We start from the raw sequence: 27,719 nt of genomic DNA, 5'->3' as shown, positions 1-27,719 counted from the left end.
GATTTCAGCTGAATTTACAAGTCTCATTTTAAAATACTGTATTATCATATAATAATTTTAGCTAACATTTGCTGAATGATTCCTGTGTCAAATACTTAGCTAGGCATGTTCTACATCCATTACCTTATTCACTATTTATTTCAACTTATTTTTTTTTTTAAGTTCTGAGTACTACCTCTACTTTACCAAGAAAAAAAAGCAAAGTCCTAAAGAGGTAAAAATACACACGTACTCTAGGAAGCAAAGCTTATCATAAGAGGCACAACCATTTGAATCTATATGCATTTCATTTATATGCAATACTAGCTGGTTTTGCTTTACAACCCAAGTACCTAACCATTGTGCATGGCTTTTCTGACCTTGCGAAGAACAAGAGAACGGGAAAGTTTAAGGGAGAGAGAAATAAAGCAGCCTGCAGTGCAAAAAGAGTGAAAGGGAGAAAGTGATTTCTAAGATGTGAGATTTACATTCTCTTGGTTTTCATTTAAAAGATTCTAATAAGCACCTATAAAAAATTAACACAGCAAATCGTAAAAGTTTACAGGATTTTATATGGATCTTTTCCTAACATTAAAAAAAATAATAATTACCTTAATATTTATTTAGGCAGAAATAAACAATCTCGAAACTTGATTTTAAATGTAATTTATTTTATAAGGAGTCCCCTTTAACTTCCTAATCTCCTATAGTATGAAATAGGAGATGACTCTGAAATATGGATGCCAGACTAGATTGCATTTTAAAAAATTACTTTTCAAGATGATTTTGTTTGCGTGTGTATGGATAAACCCAGTCAGAGTCATCCATATTTCTATTGAACAAAAAACATTTAAGCCGGCACTTTTTAAGCATTTACCTTTGAATTTTATAATACTTCTCACCTAATCTGAGCAACTGGATCAAGATAATGAACAAATCTTATGACAGAAGTCTATTGACATTTGTATTTGGTCTGCAATTTCTGAATTAAGCCTGCTGGGAAGCTAACCTTCATGTCTTATTTACTTCAGCTTTGAAGCCTGCTCAAGAAGATAGCTCTAACTTTTGATAGCATATATTTTCCCCTAGAAAATTTCTTTTTCTTTAAATTCTCCTGGGAAAAGCTGTTACTATGTGTTGTGTAGACCAGAAAGCAAAATTACAGTTATGTCACTCATGAATGTCTGGACCTCAATATTTTCATATGTGTCTAAACTGGATTACCAATCTTGGAAATTTTTACAAGAAATAAAAGGATAAAGCAATTCAGGTAAGAAATCAAGAAAACAAATGCAATCTAGTCTGGCATGAAATATATTTTACTTCTTAAGGATATAAACATAACCATTTACCCCACCTCAAGAAATTCTTCAACACTGAAAAAAAATAATTAGTATTATATAGCATGGTAAAGTGTGCCAATCTAATTTTCAAATAAAACTTTTCAATATGAAAGTTTAAATATTTTTAAAACAATTAATGTGTTCATTAATAGTTTTCATAAATCTTTCTTTTAACATATTTTGGGACATTTTTAGAAGAAAAATTAGATGTGACCAAAATTTCAGTAAAGTAGAAATATTAAAAACAATTTAAAACTCAGTCTAGGATCATTATCACCTGTTTAGAATTTGAACATACATTAGTAATATTTCATTAGGAATAAAAAGCATAATAAAAGCTAATAGTAAAATCTAACTTGCAACAGGAAGTTAATGAAATATATGTATACATAAGAATGTTTATCCATACACACGCAAACAAAATCATCTTGAAAAGTAATTTTTTAAACTGCAAGCCCATGTGGAATAAATGAATACATTTCCAACAGTTAATAGTATTCCAACTAATTTTTGCTATGTCCAAAAAAACTGTGAGCATTATAAAATAGATTGCAACAAAATTTTCCATATTCCTAACCCTAACATTTGATACAGGGACTATTTAATAAGTAATCAGTAAGTGTATTGAATGAAATAACAACTCTTTTTACAGTACCTACCCCTATATTACCTGACCAAATCCTACTGCAAGTAATTTGTAATAACTTTATTGTCTATCTTTTGGGGAAAAATGTATTTTGGCTTTCTATGAGATTACAGAGGTCCTAGGTATCCCAAAATACATTAATATTTCATTTTTTTCATATAATTTACCCCAATCTACTTGGTGAAAATAATTTTTTATATTCTTAAAGATTATAATCCTAGAATCTCATGGGTCCTTTGCTTAAATGTTTCATCATCTCATGGGTTACAGTTGATATTCACATATCTACTTATTTACTCATGACACATTCAATCAGTTCTAAAAGAGTATGTTTTTTTCTTTTTAAGAGAAGCATTACTCTATTTTGCACAATAGTAATAAAAATATTAAAATACACTTTAATTGTAGGGGATTCCTTAGAATTCTTTCTGTGTCACCTTACCATCTTGGAAGAGAAAACTAAAGTGTCAATCTATGTTTTGATAAATGTCCAAATTATTTTATAATTATCTCTCCTCAGAAGCAGGCATGAGAGGGTAGGTAAATATAAGAAATTACTATTTAGGATTAGTTCCTGAGAGTATTTTTGGTTAATAAATTATCAAGAATCAGATATAAGTTTTTTTAATGGGATCTTGCTAGAATTATAGTTTTTCATTTATATGCAATATCAAACACTGTTTCTTATGCAAGATAAAAGAGTTAAGGCAAAATTAAATCGACCTTCCCTTTACTGGTTGAGATTTCCAGAAAAATGAGAGATAAACCTGGCTTCTGATAGGTACAAGTTAGCATGCTCTGATGGACAGAAGCCAGGGAGTAGGGTCCAGAATCAAGGAAAAGAGATTGCTACCTTATAGGTGAGACATAAAACTCAACACACTCCTATGGACACTTCCATAACTACAAGCCAAACAACAAACATGAGTCCCCAGTCCCCAGGAACAGTCTGGACATGGTCTAAGAGCAGTCATTAAGATTGTGTTCTCTTCCAACTACAGCTATGGTAAAATTCAGTAACTGTCTTGTAACAGAGATGTGGGTTGCAGTAATGGTTGACAAATAAAGTTAGAAAGAAATTTAGTTTCTGGCTTGATATACCATATCCAGTAAACTAAGAGAGTCCTCTCTTAGTTTATTCTGACTTCATTTTTTTAGTTGAACTGAGAAATCTAGTTGAATTAGTTAAATTTAATTTCTCAGGCTACTAAAGGAGTTATTGCATATCACTTCCACATATCAAATGTACAGAATTATCCAGTGATTTAATTCTATTTTTTTTCCCTAAATATGTTTGCTTTAGTGTAACAATCTGAATAGAAAATATTTTCCTTTATTTTTGTAGAAGAAAGATCTAGGCTCATAGTCTCTTTCCTCTATTTTCACAAGAGCACTGATTTTCAAAATGTGACAAAGAGCATCTGCATTAGAATCATTTGGGATGTGTGTTAATAAAGTATATACCTGGACTTCATCTCAGCACTACTGGTTCAGAATCTTGCATGGTATATACAGGCAATTAGTATCCTTCTGTCTCTCTCTCTATATATCTCAATTATTTTTAAACAAAATTCTCACAAAATTCTCTGTGCACTACATTTTGAGAATCACTGCTTTCAACTTTTTGTCTACCCACCATCAAAATACAGTTTACATCAGGTACCAGTAAATATCGAAATGAAGCAATTTCCTAAAAACAACACTTGCTTCTGATATAATTTTATATTTTTTATTCCCTTTTGTTTTATTTTTAATTTTTCAATTCATCAATTGGGTCACAATACACAGTCAAAAACACTGTTTAACAGATGTAAGCTCCATGATTTTGTCTTCTTCAAGTACCTATTGAGCTATAACTTTCTAACTCTAATTTGACTCTCAAATATTAGGAAATTTTAGGAATTCATCACTCACAATTCAAGTAGACATTCAAATACATCATCACTGCTTATGACAAGTTTAGGTAAATATGTTTGTAATTCACAATATATCCCAGAATTGGAACTGCAAAATAGAGTCAGTTCAGAATCAGGAGAACAGCTAAGATACTGCAAAAATCAGTGTGTCCTATAGATATATTACCCATTATACCAATATATCCCTTAACCTACATAACCTGTTAAGGATATACAGATATGTGCTAGGTTCCCCATTCCTAGTAACTCAAATCAAGTAAAACCTGATAAAGTGATAATAAATTAGTTGTGGGTAAAGATTAGAAATTCATTATTGGACTTCATTCATTGGAATTCATTAAGGCAGGCAAAACAAATAAGGAAGTAAGACAAAATTATCTTTGGTAATCTATTGAGAGCAATTGCTAAGATGTTGTGACCAACATCGGTAGAGAAGCATCATCAAAATTACAGATGTGAGGGGTTTATTTTCATATCCAGCCAGATACCAAGTCTCTATGTTATAGCACATGAGTTGTACTGTTGAATGAAAGTTAATTGGGCACAGCATGAGACTAATCCTAACACAATTGCTCAGCAAATTAATAAATTTCCTTAAAGCCCCCACCTTGAATTCTTACAGATTAATTATATTTGGAAAAATAAAACACACTCTTTTACATACTGCCATTTAATTATACCATCTAAAGTAGAGAAATTCATTAAAATCTGGAAATTAATTTTATTCTTTGATCATAAAATCTATTTTGTTAAAATCATTCATTATTTAAAAAATTTCACTCATTAATTCAAAAATATTTGACTTGTCTTTATACTAGTTTCTTTCGTAAGTGCTGGAGAGACAGTAAACATGACATACATATATCTTCATGAAATGTACAGTATATTTTATTTTATTAATATGTATTCAAAGATGGCCTTAATTAGTCTATGATTTATATATCTTTAAATTATTTGATCTCACATATACTGGACAAATTGGGGATCAGTATCCCTTAGAATATAATCATGCATGCTAGAATCATCTTGGCTGATTTTTTATTTCAGTTGGTATTCCCCTTTTGTTACTATTTTCTTGATCTCTCTCATGTTCTCTATGCCTTTCCTCCAAGTACAATCTTATATTTGTCTCTCACTCATTCATAGGTCAAGTTCTATAACAATTATTTTTTGGTGTAAAGGGTAATATTTTATATCCCACAATTGCTTACAGAAACTACTCATTGTTATTTATTTTTCATGGGATGGTATGGTACTCTTATATTTCATAACAATTTTATTGTTTTGATAAAAATTGTGCCATAACTTTAAACTGGCTACACCCAACTCAGATATTCCAAAAATTCAACCTTAAAAAGTGAACAAACCAATAATAGCAAATTGGTTTTTAGTACAGCAAGAATTCAGACTTTATATAAAGATACTTAGGATCACTCCGAATCACTATATTAAAAAAAATAATAATAATAACCCTATAAGTAAAAATTATTTTCCAAATATTCCGATCTTCTAGACACATTTTTCTTATATCTATGTAAACTCAATTTGTGTCATCTCATAAATGCTTCATTATATTTGAAGTCTTAAAGATAAAGTAGATACAGCAAGACCTTTATCTTTGGAAGGCAAAAACAGTGAATGTCACAGCATGATTAAAGAGAATAGCATATATGTAGAGACTAGTCTCAATTTAAATGTGAATAACTGAAAAAGGCAAATGAATAATGTATGACATACATTTCTGTACCTAATCACAGGGTCAGTCATGGAAAGTTTATAGGTATTCAGGGCAGACCACAAACACTGATGATCAAGTTTATAGATATAAATAAGGATGCAAACACAGAGCATCCTTCTATCACTAGACCAAATCACAATCTGGTCTTACAAAAAAGATAGAGAAGCCTCAAAATTAGAATGAATATATGAGATTAATCTAACAACAGAATCTTTGCTGCTGTGTTAAAGATTACTGAAACTTTTCTATTAGGTCAAGTCTTACTGCTAATCCTCTAGCCTGGAAATGAAATGTGCCTCAAATGGGTCCAAGTTAAGCAAAGAAAGATTTAGTGGGAAAGAATTATATGGCTCCAATGTACTTTGTGCATTTTATATAAATATAAATATACTCAAACACAGCATATCTACAGAGCAATACCGATTTCTGTAAAAATAATGAAAAGTATAAACTTAGAGAAATGAGCAAGAAAAGAAAGAAAATTTCTGATTATTTTTAAATAGTGCTACTTTTAAAATAAACATTTTATCAGAATGCCATATAAACAAAGGCTGTTCCAGGGTCTAATCAAAGTAATAATTCATATGACCTCAAGATAGGCCATTGTGGGCTGGCTGTCAATCCAAGTGATAATTATACTCATAAGCAAACTTGTTAATCATTCCAAAAATCCTTTTATTCTTTTTAACTTTTTAAAAATTAAGTTTATTGGGGTAACATTGGTTAATAGAATTATATAATTTTCAAGCAATCTCTTTATTTTTAATGTAACATCCCAAGTTATCTTTTTAGAAAAAGGAGTTCATGATTTCTACGGGCTAAAATCTAACTCCATTACTACTCTTTCTACCTATTCACTGCCACCTCACTCATAGAATTGCCTTAAAAATTGACCAAACATCCTTCTCTTCCTACTTAACCTACATCTGATTTAATTAAATAAAGGGTTCTATACATTTAGAAATATCTGAAGAAATTTTGGTTGTCACAACTGGGAAGAATGCACAAGGATACTACTAAACATCCTATAAAGCAAAAAACAGTTCCCCTAACAAAGGACTATCCAGCTCAAAGAGAATCTTCCTTCCAACTCCTTCTGTACCCATAAAGAGATCATTCTCGCCCTAAAAATATTTCAGTGATGTCTTCAGTACTAATTCTCACTCTTCCCTGAAGGCTCTAGCACTCCATGGGGACTCCCAGTAGTAAATGCAGATTGATTTAAAAAAAGTGAAAGTCTTCAAAAAAAAAAATTCTATGAATATTCCCAATCTATAGTTAAAGAGTATTATTTACATGAATATGTATTTCAAACAACATAGATTATACAGATACTCTCATGTTTTCACAAACACTCTAAGCTATCAAATCTCAAAATATTTTCATTAATGTTCACTTTTAGCTGAAAAATAAACTCTGAATCCTTATTCTTGCAAGATTTAAAACACACAAACAAACTTCAGGTTAGTAAGTGAAATAATGGCAACAGCTTGATCAAGAATATATTTCCAATTCAATCTCTCCACATTATATTTATATGTAAATTTCATATTAAAAAATATGAGAGCAGTGGTAATCCTGGATGCTGACAGCTCTACTCTTGACAAAAAGTTGAAAATGAGAGGACATGTATCGACTTGCACAAAGGAAATCTTACACAGAAGAGACGCTTAGTGGAAGCAGAGTATGAATTCTATGATGAAAGCACTTTTATCTTTTTTTTTAATTGGGATTCTAATACATATGATCACCTTAAATTTTCTGATAGCACCAAATTTTAAAGACATTGAATTAAAAACTACTGTAACTCTGAGAAAAGGCAACTAAAACACTTAAAAAGCATCTATATATAAAAAATGTCATAAAATATAAATAAAAAGCAAAGTTCACAATATACATATATGTAAAACAAACCACCCTCAACTCAAGATATTAAGTATATAACAATGCTTGAGCTATATATAACATTACAACCTGGACAAAGTGGCACTGCTGGTTCTATTTTCTGAAGAATTATCTCTGTTTATATTGAAAGATGGTAAGATATTAGGAAAGCTACACATTAAATAAAATTAAAGATTTTCTAAGACAAAAAATAAAACCAATTAAGGTGCAATAAACTTATAAAGGCCTTAATGCCTATAACTGCATGTAATAAATTAATCACTGAGAGAATGTTAGCAAAAAATTGAAATTTACAATGTGTTTTGAAGCAGCAGTCACCAAACTTTTTGGTACCAGGGACCAGTGCTCCTATGTGAATCTAATGCCTGAAGATCTGAGGGGGAGCTGAGGTGGTGATGCTAGCACTGGGAAACGGTTGCAAATACAGATGAAGCTTCGCTTACTTACCCACCATTCACCTCTTGCTGTGAGCCAGGTTTTTAACAGGCCACATACCAGTACCAGTACCAGTCCATGGCCCTGAAGATTGGGGACTCCCGTTTTAAAGAAATAAGGTAATATTCCAAGCTTGTTTATAAGATTACAGTTAAAATGTAGTGCTATAGAAACAATTAGAGTTTAGAGAGAAGAGTGATACTTTACAGGAACTCTAACCTCTCAGATATAATCATCTCTAGAGAAGATATGTCACTTTTTTTTCCCTCATCTTCAAGGACAACTCTAACCCTTGTCCTCCCATACCGATTACCAGAATATAAAAGAACAGGGAAAGGTCAGTTAAAACCTATTCTTGGTTTAGTAGTCATGATCTTGTTTCTTGCTGGTATAAACCTCACTAATTTACGCTGAGAGCTGGGTTAAGGTTCCCCATTTTCCTGTATGAGATTGATAGTGCTTCTGGTCCTTCATGCTTTGTTTAAGGTTTTCAGAGATGATATTTTTGTGACTATGACCTCAGACCTAAAGTAGTGCCCTTGCCTGAATTAGTGCCCTTGCCTGAATCATATCTTTTTAGGGAGAAATCTCAGGATAGATGGGAGGCTGCCTCTCATGAGAGAATCTGAAAGAGGGCATATATTTGGCTTCTTGGCAGCTGTATTATAGGAACCACAACCTAAGAGTACTCCATGGGATGTTCTAGTCCAGGACTTATCTTGAGTGAGTGATGGTGAAGGAGAGTGAAGAAGCATAGAATTAACGTTGGTGGTGTTGGTGGTGGCAAAGGTAGCAGTTTCTGTGTTCTCAAGGCACTGCTGTCAGCATCCGAAACTATTCTTTTCTCATAAAGAAATGCAAATTAATACATTATGGTACTAACTTTTACTTCATGCATTAGAAAGATAAAAAGGTTTGCCAATATACACTGTTGTTAGGTATATCAAAGTAGGCTGGGTTTGTTATAAAAAAATAAACTCCAAAAGTTCAGTGGGCTGCACTGTCCTGGAGGAATGCTCTGCTCCTGATAATAACTCAGAAACCAAGGCTGAATGAGAAGCCACCAACTTGATCAATGCTGGTCACCATGGAAGGGAGTCATAAGCCTCTGGAGAGTGCTACACTGGCATTTACTGTAATATACACATCACTTTTGATCTAAATTTATTAGACAGAGCTAGCTACATGGCACCATCCAAACCCAAAGGTGGCTAAGAAATGCAATCCTACTACATGCTTGGGAAATGGCCAGAAGTATTTTACAAATGATATTAATTACTACCATATTTTTTTTCACTTTTATAGCTGATAGATTTCCTTGAAACTTTGAAACAAAAATTAATTTTATAATTTAGTATTGTTAACTCACTTGATCACTACAATGAGGTCTAGTACATCTTTCTCCTTTAAAAAGTCACTGTAATGACTCAACTTTAACAAATTCGGGTTTCTATTCTACCCCAAGACACTATCCAGTAATCAGGGTTCAATATCTCCCTAATTTTGAGTTGGTACTTTTCCTGCCCTTCCCAGTATTCTACCTTCAACCATAAGAATGACAGAAGTCAGGGTTAAAAAGAGAAATCATACCACTTTCCTATATATAAACAAGTCACCCAGCAAGTAATTCACACCCCTAGTCGTCTCTCTACCATCAATTTTACTCTCCTTGTCTTCTGCTCAGATCTGTAAAACATTGTTGTTTACACTCTTGCTCACAAAAATGGGTCCAAAGTCCAGAAGAACAAGGCACTTCAAACTTCCTGTAAGAGCAGTTTGGACCACTGACACACTTGTTAATAAAGAACAAAATAACAATACTTTCGTGGAGTCTCTTAGGTCAAGAGAAAAGGAATAATTCTGAATCAATCAAGAGTAGCGTAATAATAGATTTTCCTACCACAAGGTGAATGTGTATTTTGCCAACAAGAGGCAGAATGAATTGGGTATTCAGTTACCAGAAGGACAAACTCAGGAAGTCGTTATTCCTTCTCAGAAAATATACAAATCTCCAACTCTGAGGTACGTGTTATAATTGCATTTCTTGTCTCCCTGCTGTTGGGCCCAGACATGTGATTAGCTCTGGTCAGTGAGTTGTGAGCTAAGTGTCACATATTACTTCTGAACTGGAGCATTCAATGGTTGATGTAAGAACCTCTCAAATCCATTTATTCTTTCAATGTTCATCGCTACTGTTATCGTCCAAGTTACCATAATTTGTTCACCAAATAATGGCAACTGATCTCCCATAATCAACTCTTGCCCTCGCTAACCACTGTTCACCTGGGGCCAGAGCAATCATTTAAACAAATAAACTGGTTTACTTCATGCTCTTCTTCCTTAACACCTGCTAATAGTTTCACTGATGTCCCAACAAATGCCTAGTAAGTGCCTACCACGTCAACAGCCCACCCACCAATTAGGACCAAGATACCAAAGCTTTACCAAGCTTACAACATTCTTGGAAATTTTGTTTCCTCTTTTCTAGTCTGCTGCAACTATTTTCTAACTGACACCACTGACTCATCTGTACAAGGTTTTAGTCATTTCCAGAGAGAGCATTATAAAATATTAATTACGTTATATACTTATTTCTTAAAATAGATTAATGGTTTCTAGTCAATTACATTTCCCAATTACATTTCCCAAATTGTCCTGTAAAACAATTGAATCTGTGATACTAAGTATTAAATGTATAAATGAACACTTTAATAATGACTTTCAAGTATATATTTTTTAAATCAATAGATAAAATTATTCAAATGTTTCCTTTTAAAATGGAAGCCATAGAAATGTAAAAAAAAAAAAAATGGCACATTATGGAGATAAAACAAACAATCAGCCTTTCTCAGTCAGGCTCCACTAGCTACATGAACTTGCTCATTCTCACAGTATTAAATATCTATCCATAAATGACCACCAGTTAAAATAGAAACAATGAAAAATACTGATGTAGAGTTACATTAAAAAGATAAAATATAGTAAGATTGTAAATAATTAACTATTTATTAATTTAGGGAAGGCTTTCAACACATAAAAAATGTGTTATTTGCAGATAAATACTGAAAATGCAATTTGACCTCATTTCAACGGAACTAAAATATGATTATAAAAATGAACTGAACCACTGAGAATTTTAGTGCAAATTTTATAAATTTCAAATATCAAAATATTAAGAAGTGTTTATGCCATATCAATTAGATGTATGTTAGCTGGTATATTAAAATGTACTTTTGAATTGTTCAAAAATCATAATTATTTCTTAAATAATTAAAAGTATATATTATCACATAAAAAGTGAACTTCTGCTTTATATTTTTATTTAACTTTAAGCTAATTTTATTATACATTTAATAGTATAATAACCAAAATGAAATGCCTTTATCCAAAGTTTTCATACTGCACCAAAAATATATGAACTATTATTTAAAGGTATTAAAAACATTATATAATAGTGAAAAGGGTACAGAAGTAAAATATTATCAAAACATCCTGACTTGAAAAAAAACAGTTCAGGATCACCTCATTTTTCAATTTCTCCTCTGTCTCCAATCACTTTTGCCCATCACCCCCACCCCTCAGAGACAACTGTGCCAAAGTAGTTGCTCTTTCACAGAAATGCCAAGCTCTTTCACTTTCTCTGTGTCTTAGGATGGCCTCTTCAATCCTTTGGAAAAGTTCTTTGCTGCTGACTCTCCCTCATCATAAATAATGTCAATCAAGATTCTGTACATAGAGACACATAAATCAATGGAACAGAACAGAGAATTTGCAAATAAACCCATACATACATGGTAACTTGTTTTTTGACAAAGGTGCCAAGAATAAACAATGAGGAAAGGACAGTCTCTTCAGTAAATGGCACTGGAAAACCTGGATGTCCACATGCAAAACAATTAAATTGGACCCTAATCTTACACTATACAAAAAAAACTCGAAGATTAAACACTTAAACTAAGACTTGAAACCATAAAACTTCAAGAAGATAGCATAGGGGAAGTGCTCCTTGATATTGGTCTTGGAAATAATTTTTTAGATATGACACCTGAATCAAAAGCAACAAAAACAAAAATAAACAAGTAGAACTATATCAATCTAAAAAACTTCGGCACAGCGAAGGACACCATCAATAAAGCGAAAGGCAACCAATGGAATGAGAGAAATCATTTACAAACCACATATTCAATAGAGTTAACATCCAAAATATTTAAGGAATCCTTACAAAAAAATAGCAAAATAATTAAATAATCCTATTAAAAATAAGCAAAGGATCTGAATAGACAATTTTCCAAAGACATGTAAATGGCCAGCAGGCATGACAAAAGATGCTCATCATCACTATCATCAAGAAATGCAAATCAAAACCACAATGAGATATTACTTCAGATGCCTTAGAAGAGCTGTTATCAAAGAATAATAAATGTTGGCAAAGATATTGAGAAAAGGCAACTTTTGTACACTTTTGGGTGGAAATGTAAATTGAAACAACCGTTATGGAAAACAGTATGAAATCTCCTCAAAAAATTAAACAGAACTACCATATGATCCAGTAATAACCATCTATGTATATATATACCAAAAAAATAAAATCACTATCTCAAAGAGATATCAGCACCCACTTGTTCATTGCAGCATTATTCATGATAGCCAAGATATGAAAACAACCTAAATGTCATTGATGGATAAATGGTAAAAAGGATACTGTATATATTCATCTATATATGCACGATGAGATAATATTCAGCCTTAAAAAAGAAAGAAATCCTTCATCTGCAACAACATGAATGAACCTAGAGGACATTATGCTAAGTGAAATAAGCCATACAAAAAAGGCAAATATTGCATGATCTCACTTATATGAGTGTGTAGGGGGAAAGCTGAACTCTAAGTAAGAAGAGAATAGAATAGAATTGTGGTTACCAAAAGGTGTGGCATGCGGGAGAAAGGAACTTAAAAAAAGAAGAAAGGGAAGAAAAGAGAAGGGAAGGGGGGGAGGGGAGGGGAGGAAGGGAGGGAATAAGGGAGGGAGGGAGGGAGCAAGGAAGGAAGGGGTTTTCAGGGTTTGGTGGGAGTGATTATGGGGAGTTATTGTTTGATAAAGAGTTTCAGTTTTACAAGATTAAGTCTGATATGGATGGTGGTGATAGTTATATAACATGAATGTATTTAATACCACTGAACTAAATGTACTTATAAATGGTTAATATAGTTTTATGTTATATATATTTTGCCATGCACACACACACGAAAGACTACATAAGTATTACCTCCTGTGAAAAACCTTTATTGATTATTCCATGCACAGTAAGTCACAGTACCCTTCCTCATCCCCCAGAAAATCTTGTGCATATTCCTACTAGAGAATATTTACTGCATTGAATAATAATTACTAATTTAATATTTCTCTTCTGTGCTCAAGAAATCTGAGCTTTAATCGGAGAAGCTATTTTCATTTGTCTCTGTATTACAACTTGTGAATGCACAACACACTTCTATTTGATGTATAATAGCCATTATGAAAATTCACTGCTGTCTCCTGATCTTTGTATCCTCTTGCCCCAACCCACCGCCTTATATTTCCCATTCAAGATGCCTTTACGCATTGCTGTTTTCTTTTTATGTTCTTGTCCTATTGGAGTGGTCTTGGTAAATTACTTAACCTCTCTGTATCTGATTTTCCTCATTTGTAAAAAAAGGCACAATAATGGTACTTACCTCCCAGTGTTGATAAAAAATAAGTGTGCATAACCTATGCAGAACTGTAGAGTGCCTTTCCCCTTTTGTCCTATTTCAATTGATAACTCAGGACTAGAATACTTATCTTGGCAGCACAGACCAAGATACATTGTTAGATGCTGCAGCTGGGTTGAAATGTGCACAAGTACAACCACAGTGAAACATAAAAACAACAGGATCATCTACCCTTCTCCTATTGTTTTTCTCTTTGACTTGAGGGAGGAAAGATGGTTCATCTTTTTAATGTAAGAATAAATCATAGCTTCTGGAATTCAATTAATGCTTGTTCAGTAGGTGTGGAATGAATGATTAAATGACTTGATCAACAATGTTTAAAGGTATTCTAGCATTTTGAGAAACAGTAATGAAATTGTAGAATTGTGCAGTACTTAATTTTCAAAACATTTTGATAAACAATATTCTATTTCAACAACCCTGTAAAATAGAAACTTCAAGCAATATCAGCACTTTACCACCAAAGAGAAAACTGTTACTCAAAAAGACTGAAATATTTGTCCAAGGCCATAAAAAGACCAATGTCAGCCAACTAACTTAGTTTGTGTGATGCCTGGGAAAAGGATTTTTCCTCTCTTAAGCTATTCTACATGTTTTCCAATGATTTCAAATTAGCAAATTTTGGGTTAAATATTACTTGCCTAAATGGTTTGACTGTAGTTATTCATGTACCAGAACCCTAATTAAGAAAAGTTATTCTATAATTTGAGGGAATGAAAAAGATAATAAATGACTATCCTGTTTATGGAAAAAGTCAGAGAGTAAAGCTTCTTGTTAAGTGCTGCACAACTCACATGGCAACAGCTTTTTTTTTTTTTTTAAATTATACAATCTCTAGATTATATTTCAGTTTCTTCCTATAGAATTTACCACCATTGTGTAGAACATAAGATAGATTTTACACAATGTGAGAAATATCATCAACACTTATTTCTCCTTAATACTGTGAAACTCTTGGCGATAGTTTTTATATAAATTTCAATCCCATAGTTGTTTATCTCCCTTTCGAAATGACAAGGTTTATCGCATCACAATTTGGAAAAATCAATGATAGTCAGTTTTCTATCTTATAGTTTCAATGTGTTGTAGAGGTTCTAGTACTCATTTTGTCAATAACTGCTAAGTGACCATGGACAAGTCATCTAATATTTTTTGGTATCATTTTACTCAAGTCAAAATTATAGAGTTTTGCTAGTAATCTCTGGCTTTCTACTTTAAATTCCTATTTTATATACTCAACTGCCCAAATAAATAAATATAAACGTAAGTAATACAAGGAAACCATGGCACTGTATTAAGAAATCAAAACATTGGTTACTGCCATCTTTCCATGATTAGAATATCAAAAAAGTACAATTTTTAAAATTCTAAAAACATATCACTTAGACATAAATAAAATTTTATCTAATACATTAAATTTTATCTAATACATTTGACATTAAATTTTTTAAATTTAACAAAAATACTTTGATCCAGAGAAAACTTTTGTCATATAAATATAAACCTTTTCCCAATTAGTATTTTCATATTATAGAGAATAAAACACATCTCAGAACTAATATACAAATGTATCATCAATTTGGAAATATAGAGGCAAAGGAATGATATTATAATTCCTGAATGAAGGTACTTTAGCATTAGGTCTATATGATGCCAACACATAATTTGTGCCATAGGTCAATTACTCTGCCTTCAGTTTTTCTTTTAATTTTTTTCTTTTTTTCCTCAGCTTTATTGAAGTACAACTGACAAATAAAATGATAAGATATATAAATTGTACATCGTGATGATGTATAATTTCTCCCTTCTTGTTAATTAACACATCCATCACCTCGCATATTCATCTTTCTTTTGTGTGTGACATCTAAGTTCTACTCTTAGCAAATTTCCATGATACAATTCAGGGTTATCCACCAGAGTCACTATATTACTCATTTGATCCTCTGACCTAACTCATAGCTGAAAATTTGTACTCTCTTATCAACTTCTTCCTATTTACCCACCCATTGGCCCTGACAACCACTGTTCTTCATTCTGTTTCTATGAGTTCAGTTTTTTTTAAAGATTCTATATATAACTGATACCATGCAGTATTTTCTTTCTCTGGCTTATTCCACTTAGCATAATGCCTTCAAGGTTTATCCATGTTGCAAATGGCAGGATTTCATTCTTTCTCAAGTTTGAATAATATTCCATTGTGTGTGTGTGTGTGTGTGTGTGTGTGTATATCACATCTTCTTTTTCTATTCATCCATTGACAAACACTTAGGTTGTTTCCATATCTTGGCTATTTCCATGATAATGAGCAATGAAAGGGGAAGTGTAGATATCTTTTGATGTATTTTCATTTCCCTTGTGTGTGTGTGTGTGTGTGTGTGTGTGTGTGTGTGTGTATATTAATCAGGATGTAGGTTTGTGGGATTACATGGTTGTTCTAGTTTCAATTTTTTGAGGACCCTCCATATTGTTTTACATAATGACTGAACCAATGTACATTTCCATAGTGAACAAGGGTTCCCTTTTCTCCACATCCTTGCCAATACTTATCTGTCTTTTTGACTGTAGCCATTCTAAAAGGTGTGAGGTGATAGCTCATTGTGGTTTTCATTTCCATTACCCTGATGACTGGCAATGTAGAGCACCTTTTCATATCCTTGTTGGCCATATGTATGCCTTTTTTGGAAAATGTTTATTCAGTTCCTTTGCCCATTTTTTTAACTGGAATGTTTGCTTTTTTGCTATTGAGTTGTGTGAGTTCATTTCGAATGTTAACCCTTTATCAGGTATACAATTTGCAAATATTTTTTCCCATTGAATAGATTGCTTTTCATTTTGTTGATTTTCTTTGCTATGCAGAAGCTTTTTAGTTTAATGCAGTCTCACCTATTTATATTTGCTTTTGTTTCCTTTCCTTTTGGTTTCAAATGCAAAAAATCATTGCCAAGACTGATGTTAAGAAGCTTATCCCGTATACTTTCTCCTAGTTTTATGCTTATAGATATTTAAGTCTTAAATCCATTTTGAGTTAATTTTTATATGATGGAAGACAGGGTTCCACTTTTATTCTTTCACATGTGGTAGTCCAATTTTCCTCTCATTTATTAATAATACTCTTTTCCCATTGTATATTCTTTGTTCCTTTGTTGTATATTAATTGACCACATATGCATGGGTTATTTCTGGGCTATTGATTCTGTTCCATTAATCTGTTTGTTTTTATGCCAATACCATGCTATTTTGATTATTATAGCTTCATAATACAGCTTGAAATCAGAAAATGCAGTGCCTCCTGATTTATTCTTCTTTCTCAAGATTGCTTTGGCTGTTTGGAATCTTTTGTGGTTCTCTAATTTGGGGAAATTTTCTATTTCTGTGAATAATGTCATTGGAATTTTAATTTTATTTATTTATTTATTTATTTATTTATTTATTTATTTATTTTTAGGCGAGGCAACCCTTGGTTGACCTCACAGATTTCAAGGACCTTGTCAGCTTACAATCTCTTATTTATTTTTTATTTTTTACGCCTACAGTACCTGGTCTTCCTTGCTGGTCTCCCATTCAAGTACTAACCAGGCCCGACCCTGCTTAGCTTCTGAGATTAGATAGGATCAGGCTTGTTCAGGGAAGCATGGCCATAGACGTCACTGGAATTTTGATATGGATTAAACTGAATCTGTAGTATGGAAAATTTAACAATATTAATTCGCACAATCCATGACTTGGACTATCCTTCCATTTTTTGTGTCTTCTTCAATTTCTTTCATCAATGTCTTATAGCATTCAGTGTATAAGTCTTTCATTTCCTTGTTCAAGTTTATTCTTAGATATTTTATTCTTTTTGATGCAATCTTAAATAGGAATGTTTTCTTAATTTCTCTTTTGATTAGTTCAGTGTTAGTATATAGAAACACAACTAATTTTTGTAAGTTGATTTTGTAACCTGCAACTTTACTAATTCATTTATTAGTTCTAACAGTTTATTTGTTTTTGTGAAGTCGTTTGGGTTTTCTATACATAACATCATGTCAATCTGCAAATAGTGATAATTTTACTTCTTTCTTTCCAATTCTAATAATTTTATTTCTTTTTTCTTACCTAGTCGCTCTGGCTAGGACTTCCAGCACTATATTGAATAAAAGTGGCGACAATAAGCATCCTAGTCTTGTTTCTGATCTTAGAGGAAGAGCTTTCAGCTTTTCTCCATTAAGTATGATATTAGCTGTGGGCTTGCCATATATGGCCTTTATTATGTTGAGGTACATTCCCTCTATACACAGAGTGTTGAGAGTTTTTTTCATGAATGAATGTCGAATCTTTTCAAATGTTTTTCCTGCATTTTGAGATGATCATAGGATTTTTATCCTTCATTTTGGTAATGTGGCATATCACACCAATTAATTTTTGGATGATGAACCATCCTTCCATCCTGACTTAAATCCCATTTAATCATGCTCTATGATCTTTTTAATGAATTGTTGAATTCAGTTTGGTAGTATTTTGTTGAGCATATTTACATCTATGTTATTCGGGGATATTGGCCTGTAATTTTCTTTTCTTATAGTGTCCTTGTTTGGTTTTGGTATCAGAGTAATGCTAGCCTCATAAAATGAGTTTGGAAGTGTTCTTTCCTATTTAAATTTTTAGAAAAGTGTGAGAAGCATTGGTATTATTTTTCTTTACATGTTTGGTAAATTCACTAGTGAAGCCATCTGGTCCTATATTTTCTCTATTGGTCTGTTCAGGTTTTCTACTTCTTCATTATTCAGGCTTGGTTATTGTGTGTTTATATCCACATGTTTTGTGGTTTTCCAGTTATCTTTCTGTTATTGATTTCTAGTTTAATTATATTGTAGTTTAAGCAGATATTGTATGATTTCTACTTTTTTAATGTGTTAAGGTATACTTTATGATCCAGAATTGGGTCTATCTTGGTGAATGTTCCATGTGAGCTTGAGAAGAATGTATATACTGCTGATGTTGAATGAAATAATCTGTCGAAGTCAATTATATCCAGTTGATTAATGGTTTTGTTGAGTTCAACTATATCCTTACTGATTTTCTGTCTGTTGACTTTGTCTATTTCTGATAGAGAGGTGTTGAAAGTTCAAACTATGGTAGCGTATTCATAGATTTCTTCTGGCAGTTCATCAGTTTTTGCCTTACAAAGTTTGATGCTCTATTGTTAGGCACATACAGGATTGCTATATTTCATAGAGAATTGATCCCTTCTTTATCCATAACTATCCTTGCTGTGAAGTCTGTTCTGCCTGAAGTTAATCTAACTACTCGTGTACTTCTGTTTAGTGTTAGGATGCTATATTTTTCTCCACTATTTTCCCCATTTTTTAGTCCATTTAATTATTGAAATTCAATGTGATTATTGATATAAATAGATTAATATCTAACATATTTGTTACTGTTTTCTATTTGTTCTCTGTTTCTATTTTTGTCTTCATTCTTTTTCTGTCTTTTATGGTTTAATTAAGTATTTATATCATTCCTTTTTCTCTCCTTTATTAACATGTTATACTTTTTGTATATTTTTAGTGGTTGTCCTTGAGTTTCAATATACATTCACAATGAATGCAAGTCCACTTTTAAATAAAACTATGCCTCTTTGTAGGTAGTGTATCTTATAATAAAAAAAATTCTACTTCTATTTTGTATTGTTGCTGTCACCCATTTCACTTACATATAAGTATACATAAATATACATACAGAATGTATTGCCATCATTATTTTGAGAATAAAAAATGTTACCTGTTAGATCAATTAAGTATAAAAAAATTAAAATTTTGTTTTTTTTTACTTTCACTATTCCTTCTTTGGTGAGCTTCCTTACTTTACACAGATCTAAGTTTCTGACATATAGTATTTTTCTTCTCTCTAAAGAAATCCTTTTAAAATTTCTTGGAAAGCAAGTCTATTGGCAACAAATTCCCTCAATTTTTGTTTGTCTGAGAATGTCTATTTCTCCTTCACCTTTGAAGGAAAATTTCACAGGGTTCTAGCATGGTGGTATTTATGTCTCAACACTTTTTGCTCCACTCTCCTTTTGCTTGCATGGTTATGAGAGGACAAATATAATTGTTATCTTTATTTCCCTACAAGTATGGTGGGTTTTTCCATTTGGTTTATTTAAGAATTTTTTTCTTTGATTTTCCATAGTTTGAAAATATGCCTAAGTGTTGTTCTTACTATTGTTGTTATTGTCATTGTTTGGCATTTATCCTTCTTGGTGTTCTTTGAACTTCCTAGGTCTGTGGTTTGGTGTCTGACATTTGGAGGAAATTCTCAAATAATATTGCATCAAATATTTCTTTCTTCTTCTGGTACTCCCATTATGTGCATGTTGCACATAACTACTTTTGGGTATTCTCTTGGTATTTTTTTTCCAGTCTTTCTTCTCTTCGCTTTATGTTTTTTGAGAATTTTATTGATATGTTCTCTAGCTCAGAGATTCTTTACTCATCCATATCTAGTCCAATAATAAATTCATCAAAAACATTCTTTATTTGTTACAGTGATTTTTATCTCTAGCATTTTTTGTTTGTTTCATTTTTGGGATTTCTATCTCTCTGCTTACATTGCCCATCTCTTCTTGTATGCTGTCTAATTGATCCATTATAGCCCATAGCCTAGTAATCATAGTTGTTTTAAATTCCAAATTTGATAATTCCAAAACCACTACCATGTCTTGTTCTGAAGCTTGATCTTCAAATTTTGCTTTTTGCCTTTTTGTATATCTTGTAATTTTTTCTTGATAGTTGGACATAATGTACCAAGCACTGGTTTCCATGGCTGTTTCTCCTTATAAGTCTCTGCTCTGAGAAGCAGCGACTCCCTGTATTTGTCTATCTGGCCCCCAACCTGGGATTAGCAGTTTGCCCTGTGTCCTCCCCGCTCTTACAGAAGAGTTGATTTTCCAGTCTGTTCAGCTATTTACTTCTTGTTAGGACTGAATGGTGACATAAATTCCTTATATTTGAAACTCAATTTTTTAAATTTATTCCCAAATCACATTTTAAGATTACTTTCATTCTTTTTTGCCTTTGAATCACTAATGAAAAACTTTAAATCAGCATGGAGCATCATAAAAACAAACAAACAAACAAAAACCCACAGGTAATATACTCATTCTTTATTAGAAGTTGAAATAGGGAAATAACCATAGACTATCAGCTTCAATATCAAGGGAAAAAAATACACTCAGTATGCCTTATATTAAGATTAACATAGTGTGGGTAGTAGAGGAACATTTGAACATGCTGCTCACCAAAAAAGGCATCCTTTGGTTATTTATTGGTAAATCATCAATAAATATATCAGCATATCACAATAATGAAAATGAAATCTTCCCTTCACTTCACTCACCAAAATAACTAAAAAAATAATTCTGAAGTGTCTGTAACAGCTAACAAAAGCTAAGTACTAAGATCAACCAATCAATATTTATTGAGGACCTACTACATGCTTAATAGAATCTTAACAAGAACAGAAAGAAAATGTTCAAACTTCATTAAAAATGTTTATAAAGGTAGATCTGGGTTGAAATCACATATGAGTATTTTTTTAAAGTCCTCAATATGATTTTGATGTGCAGCCAAGGTTAAGAACCTCTGGTTTCTCATGATAAAGTACAAACCACTTAGTGTGGCATTCAAAGCTCATGTCTTGACCTCTATTTTTCTTCCTTCATCCCTGCCTTCCTCCTCCTTCTTATTAGTCTCGCTTCCCAAAATGCTATCATATGTAGTTTCCATGTCCTTGTACATATTACTCCCTCTGCCTGGAATGATTTGTAATCATTAGTTATCTGATGTATAGCTACTAACATTTAAACACTCAGCTCAAGCTTCACTTCCTTTATAAAGTCTTTCTTAAGATTAAAAGTAGATATGACTACCTCTTTCTTCAAAGTCTTTGGTAACTGTTACATATTTCTATCACCACTTCTACAACAGTTGTTGCCACCCATTTTACTGTCTCTTCATATTAGACAGTAAATTCCTAAAGAATTAAGTTTACCCATATTTTTATCCTTAATGTAGGACTACTAGTCATATATTTAATAATTATGCCATTTCAAATGTAGAAATCTAGGTTTGATTCCAAATTCTATAGATAACCTACTAGTTTGTGATCTTGAGTTGTTGAACCGGAATAAACAATATGACTTACTTCCTAGTTCAGATGTTAGTACTGAATGAAATAATTCACTAAAGTTCTTAAACACAGTAATAACTCAATGTTACCTATATTATTGTTGTTGTTATATGGCCAGGGACCTCTAAATATATTCCATCTCTAAATTCTCAAAACTGAATAGGTGTTATTTTTGCTATTTTGTAGGTGATTAAAGCAAGGCCAAGATATTAAGCTATTTTCCCCAAAACTCATCCTTAATAAGGCATAGGACTGAGATTCAGCCCCAGGCCTATTTATTATGCAGCTCTGAACAGTAAAAATTAAAGAAATACAAGGATATACAAATCAAGCACCTTACTGACCAAAGTGTAATAGTAACCTATCTCTGCTTTAAAAATGACCACTTTAACTCCAAGCAAACAACTCTCTTTAATTCATCTTTAATCACTTGTATGAGTTTTAAGGAAAAAAAAATTCAGGGCGTCTAGGTTTTTGTCTCTCCATTCTTGGCAATTCAGAGCAATTCTGACATCATGACCTTAATTATTGCTTCTAATAAATGAGTTGAAGTATCAATATATCTTCTAAGTATTTCCTACCTATTTCTAACTCCCCTTTCTCATTCTGCCTTTCTTTGCACTTATTTGTGAACAGAAGAAACCTAAGCTATGCATGAGTTTTCCCTTATTTCACAGCTGCCTGTTTTAATTAGAAAAAGGCATGGGCAGAAGGCCATGCAGAATTTCTTCACTATGGTCTTTATGTAATAAGAATCCTATTTTCCTCTACATTTTTTTCTAAATTTTTAATTCGCTAGTATTCAAAACCTGAGTTTATGCAAAAGTTATGTTCTATGCAAACTGAGATAACTTTAAACAGTTATTAAACAGGAGCAGCAGAAATCTTCTGTAATATTTTCTTTCTCTAGAAATTTATTAAAGGAGGCATTTTTTAAATATTTAAATATACTTAATTTATACAAATTTATAATTTATGTTTAAATTCTTAGGTCATGTTTTTATCTAATCATATTTAGTCATAGTAATTCTGGGGTTTTTGTTGTTATTTTTACCAGTTTTGAAGGAAAGTAGTACTTTAGGCTCCTTTCTTATACACCATCCTTGCAAAGAGGCACTTCAAGCTTTAGAAAAATGTTATTAGCTCTCTTAATTTGGATTAGCTTTTTTAGTCTAGGTTTCTTTCATATCCTGAGATAGTGCATTTATTTATTCAATTATCTAACCTTTAGGAAGACAAATAGTGTGTTAAGAATACAAGCTTTGGAGCCATAACATCTACATCCAAATCCTAACTCTATGTGTTTTCTAGGGCAGCCATATCAAGGTATCCCAAACTAGATGGCTTAGAACAACAGATATTTGTCCTAGAGTTCTGGGGACTGGAAGTCTAAGATCTGGATGTCAGCAGAGTTGTTTCCTTCTGAGAGCTGTAAGGAAGAATCTCTTTCGTGCCGCTTTCTTAGCTTCTGGTGGTTTGCTGAAAATTTATGGTTATCCTTGGCTTGTAGACAGATGACTCTAAAATCTGCCTTTGTCTTTTCATAACATTATCCCTGACTGCATGTCTATGTCCAAATTTCCCGTGTTTATCAGGACGCCAGTCATATTGGATTAGAAGCCCAGCCTACTCGAATATGACCTCATCTTAATTAATTACAACTGCAATGACTCTTTTGCCATAAAAGGTCATATTCTGAGGTACTGGGTATTAGAACTTAAACATAAATTGAGGGGACACAACTGAATCCATAACACTCTGTAACTAATACCCTTTAACACTGTGCCAGGGTATTAGTGAAGTTACGTTACTTAATCTATTTTGTGTCCTGATTTCCTCACCTATAAAATATGAAGGTCATAACGGTAATATTTACAAGTTATTGTGAGGATTACATAATCAAATACACTGAAGTATTTAGGACAATGTCCAGCAGATAAGTAAGCAATCAAAAACTCAGAGTTTATGCCACTGCATTTTGGACAACTATTTCTGGGAAATGGAACATAGAAAGTTTTTTAAAAGATGGAACACTGGCAATCTTAAAATCCATGCCCTTAAAAATGTCAGTTACTAGATATTTTAAAAATATAAACTTTAGGATCAATTTTGTTCTATAGTTTAGGAATTATTTTATTTTTAAAAGCACAATAATATGTAAGATCAATATTGGGCAAGTTAGATCAATATTGGGCACAATATTTTGTGTTACAAATTTTCTCATGTTAACCAACCAAATGGTAGTGACCAGAAAAATGTACTATGTTTTGAATGCATTAAAATTTTGGACATAGAATAAGCCATTTGCTAAAAGTGAAACTTTTTGTAAAGAAAAAGTTAGAAGTTCAGGCCAACTATGTTTCCTTGTCTTATGTAACTGCAAGATAAGAGTTTTATCATAACAAGGGATGTTTCAAACTATATTTGGGTAAAAGCAAATATATACTATCCTTTTGAGAGACTGGCTTCAAGATTCTTTTATAACATAACTCCTAAATTGCTGATACTTTATTAAGCGTAGTAGCAAATGATGCCTAAATCCCATGAGATGAACCAGGAAACTATACAGACACTAATTAGACAAAGTTATATTCAGTAATTGAGTTTTTAGAGTAAGGGCAAAAAATCTAAAATAGGTTATTTAGATGATTATATGATAAGTAATTAGATATATATGTTGGATTTTGGCCACCCATTACCCATTCCACTGTTTTAGTGACAATATTTTTAAGGAATTATTTGTTCCACATAGTGACTAGATATGATAAGGTTATCATTCTAAGTGTCCTACTCTATCTATGATGCAGGGGCTCATGACCTAATCTAGGCCAATCCTACTCACTCTTGCAGGACTGAGATTTTTTGCTGAGTAATACAATTACTGGAAGAAAGTGATTGAAATCAAGTCAGCTCAATGAGAATGACAATTAATTCCTGATACCTAAATCACAGATGCTGCCCAGGTTCCTATCAATTTCCAAAGCTGATTCTCTACGATTCTGTAGATATCCAATATCTTATAAATTTCGTTTCTGTGTATTTTAGCTAAATTTAATTCCTACTGCTTATAAAGAAAGAAATAGAATGGATATAGATGAGGATCCTTAAATCAGGGCTTCTCAAACCATCTGCATCTAAATTATGCAGAGCACTTCTTAAAAATGAACAGTTCTAAACACTATTTCAAACACTATATCCAACTCATTGGTAGTGGGACTCAGCAAACTGTCATTTAAACAAGCTCTGCAGCAAATCTTACAGACACTAATACCAGAAAGGTTGCTATACTAGATTGGAATTGAAACAAAATAAAAACTAACACATGTGGAGGAGGGTTAAAGGCTGAAGACTCAAACTGTGCAACTTCTCGTTAGGTACTTAAATTGTCATTGTTACTCATTAATCAAGATTGCTTATACAGTGCCTAACAGAGTTTAAACGCGTCAGGATAAATCAGTCAATAATGATAAACAAAGAAGCAAACACACATAATAAAGGGCCTTATAGCCTCGAAAAATTATATATATAAAGAATGTGAGAGTAAAAATGACAATATTAAAGTCATAAGTATTAATTTCTAATAAAACAAAGTTATATAATCCAGGAAAGAAATTCTCTATAAAAATTTTTTCCAAATAATTCTTCTATTCTTTTAAAATAGATCATCATTATTTATAAGGGATATAGGTTCAGTATTTTTAAAAGTTTTAAGACGTTAATATAGAGGAAAATATTTAAATTTAATATCTTTGCATTTTCAATAATCTGAGTTGCTTGAATTCCCTTTCCCCTTTTAAGAAAATACATTGATCGAACAGGCCTAAGACCTGCTTTCTTTTTCCTTTGTAGTTTCTAATTTGTCCTAAAAATTTGCCAAGTAACCTGATGTTCATATAAATTCCAATAGTAAAATAAGTGGAGAAATGTATGCTGCTTACTTACCTTACAGAGGTGGCATAACAAAGATAAACTGATAGAATTAATATACACAGTTGAAAAGTATTCATTTTTGTCTTTATTTTTTCCTAGTATGTCAAATTCTCCATCAACTGGAGCTATATGTGCATTAATGAGAGAGAATGCAGAGTGTAAAACATCTTGAAGTTTTTTCTCTTTAAGCACACAGATGCAATCCATTTACTTTGAACTTAAATTAGAACTGATTTTCCTAAAACTACTCAAACAAGTTATATTTGGAATATTTAATGCAATATGGCCTGAAATACAGTAGAAAAAAATTACATGCTTTAATTTTTTAGTTCTTTTAATTACAGCACTGAGATTCGTGAAAAAAACTCTTGAGTTTCTAGAGCAAATAGCATAGTATTTCAGATTCTGTGTGTGTGTGTGTGTGTGTGTGTGTGTGTGTGTGTGGACAGTAAGTATTAGGTCAGAGAGAAAGTAACTGCTAAAAAGTAATGAGAGCTATAATAATAGCTATGTAACCTATTTTTTAATTTGGCACAAAATTCAATAATAAACACAACATACAAATTTTATTTCAAATATATTCCATTTCCTATGTATTACAGTCATAAGTATTTAAAACAGAAGTTTAATCATTAAATCAGAATGATGAAAAGAAAAAGAGAACAGGAAGTAGATGTTACCTCTATTTCCCCATGAGATGGGATGATAGCTCTCATACTTCCATGGATTGCCACATACTTAGTTTTAAGAAGAAATACACATCGTTGAATACCAAAATGTTTATAAAATTATCAGTAGTTTCCAAGAACAGGAAAGCAACCAAATGATCACATCTCCTTTCCTCCAAGTACTTCTGAAGAGCATAGACTCCTAGTTCAGCTATTTCTACTACAATTTTATCAAGAAGGGAGCATGATACACTGGTTGAGAGCACAGATTACTGACAGAAAATAAACTGTGTGGACTAAAAGGAGATTATTGTATTTAATTGTATTTCTTCCTCTCTGTATTATGTGGGCTGATTTTTCCCCTTTATGTTTGCCCAAAGTGAAAGCAAAGATCCCATTCCCTGCTTCAAATTTTTAAAAAATAAACTTTTAAAACTTTTAACCAAGTATTTTTAATAAATAGGTTATAAGTATTCACCTAAGATAAAATGATCTGTATGCCATACTGTGCTTCCTTTTACAACCATTACAGAATTGACCTAGGATAGCTTCCAAACTCTAAAACACTGCCAATAAATAAAAGGAGTCTGAAGTTTTGTTTATAAAATGACAAGAGGGATCTCTCTCCTGACCTTGGTGACCCCAAATAGTCTGTATAAGTCATTATATAAATATTTTTTAATTAATTAATTTATTTTTATGGTGACATTGGTTAATGAAATCGAATGTTTCGTCTGTACATTTATATATATATATACACTTTTATATATATATATTTTACATATATATATATATACACACTTATATATATATTTTATATATATAACACTGTGTGTTCACCTCCCATAGTTAGATTTCTTTCTGTCATCAAATATTTGACCCCCTTTACCCCAGCTACCTCCCTCCTCCCCTTGCCCCCTACCTCTGGTAACCACTAGTCTATAGTCCATGTCCATGAGTCTCTGTTTGTTTGTCCTGCTCATTTGTTGCTTTTAGGTTTATATCCCACATATAAGTGATATCATGTGATTTTCAACTTTTTAAATCTGGTTTATTTTGCTTAGCATGATTATCTCGAGGTCCATCCATGTTGTCACAAATGGCAGTATATCATCTCTCCTTATGGCTGAGTAATATTCCATTGTATATATGTACCACCGCTTCTTTAGCCAATCACCTATCGTAAGACACTTCAGTTGCTTCCATGTCCTGGCCACTGTGAATAATGCTGCTATGAAC

General features: G+C 32.1%; 1 protein-coding gene and 1 pseudogene across 1 annotated transcript in view; both read right to left on the bottom strand.

The window, feature by feature from the left end:
- Nucleotides 1-27,719, bottom strand: part of EPHA6 (EPH receptor A6) — a 790,812-nt gene that overhangs the window by 747,875 nt on the left and 15,218 nt on the right.
- On the bottom strand, nt 17,238-17,356 carry LOC120615930 (uncharacterized; annotated as a pseudogene).

This window comes from Pteropus medius, unplaced genomic scaffold (assembly GCF_902729225.1).
Source record: "Pteropus medius unplaced genomic scaffold, Ma_sr-lr_union100, whole genome shotgun sequence".
NCBI classification, from domain to species: Eukaryota; Metazoa; Chordata; class Mammalia; order Chiroptera; family Pteropodidae; genus Pteropus; species Pteropus medius.
This window is presented reverse-complemented; position numbering and strand designations above follow the sequence as displayed.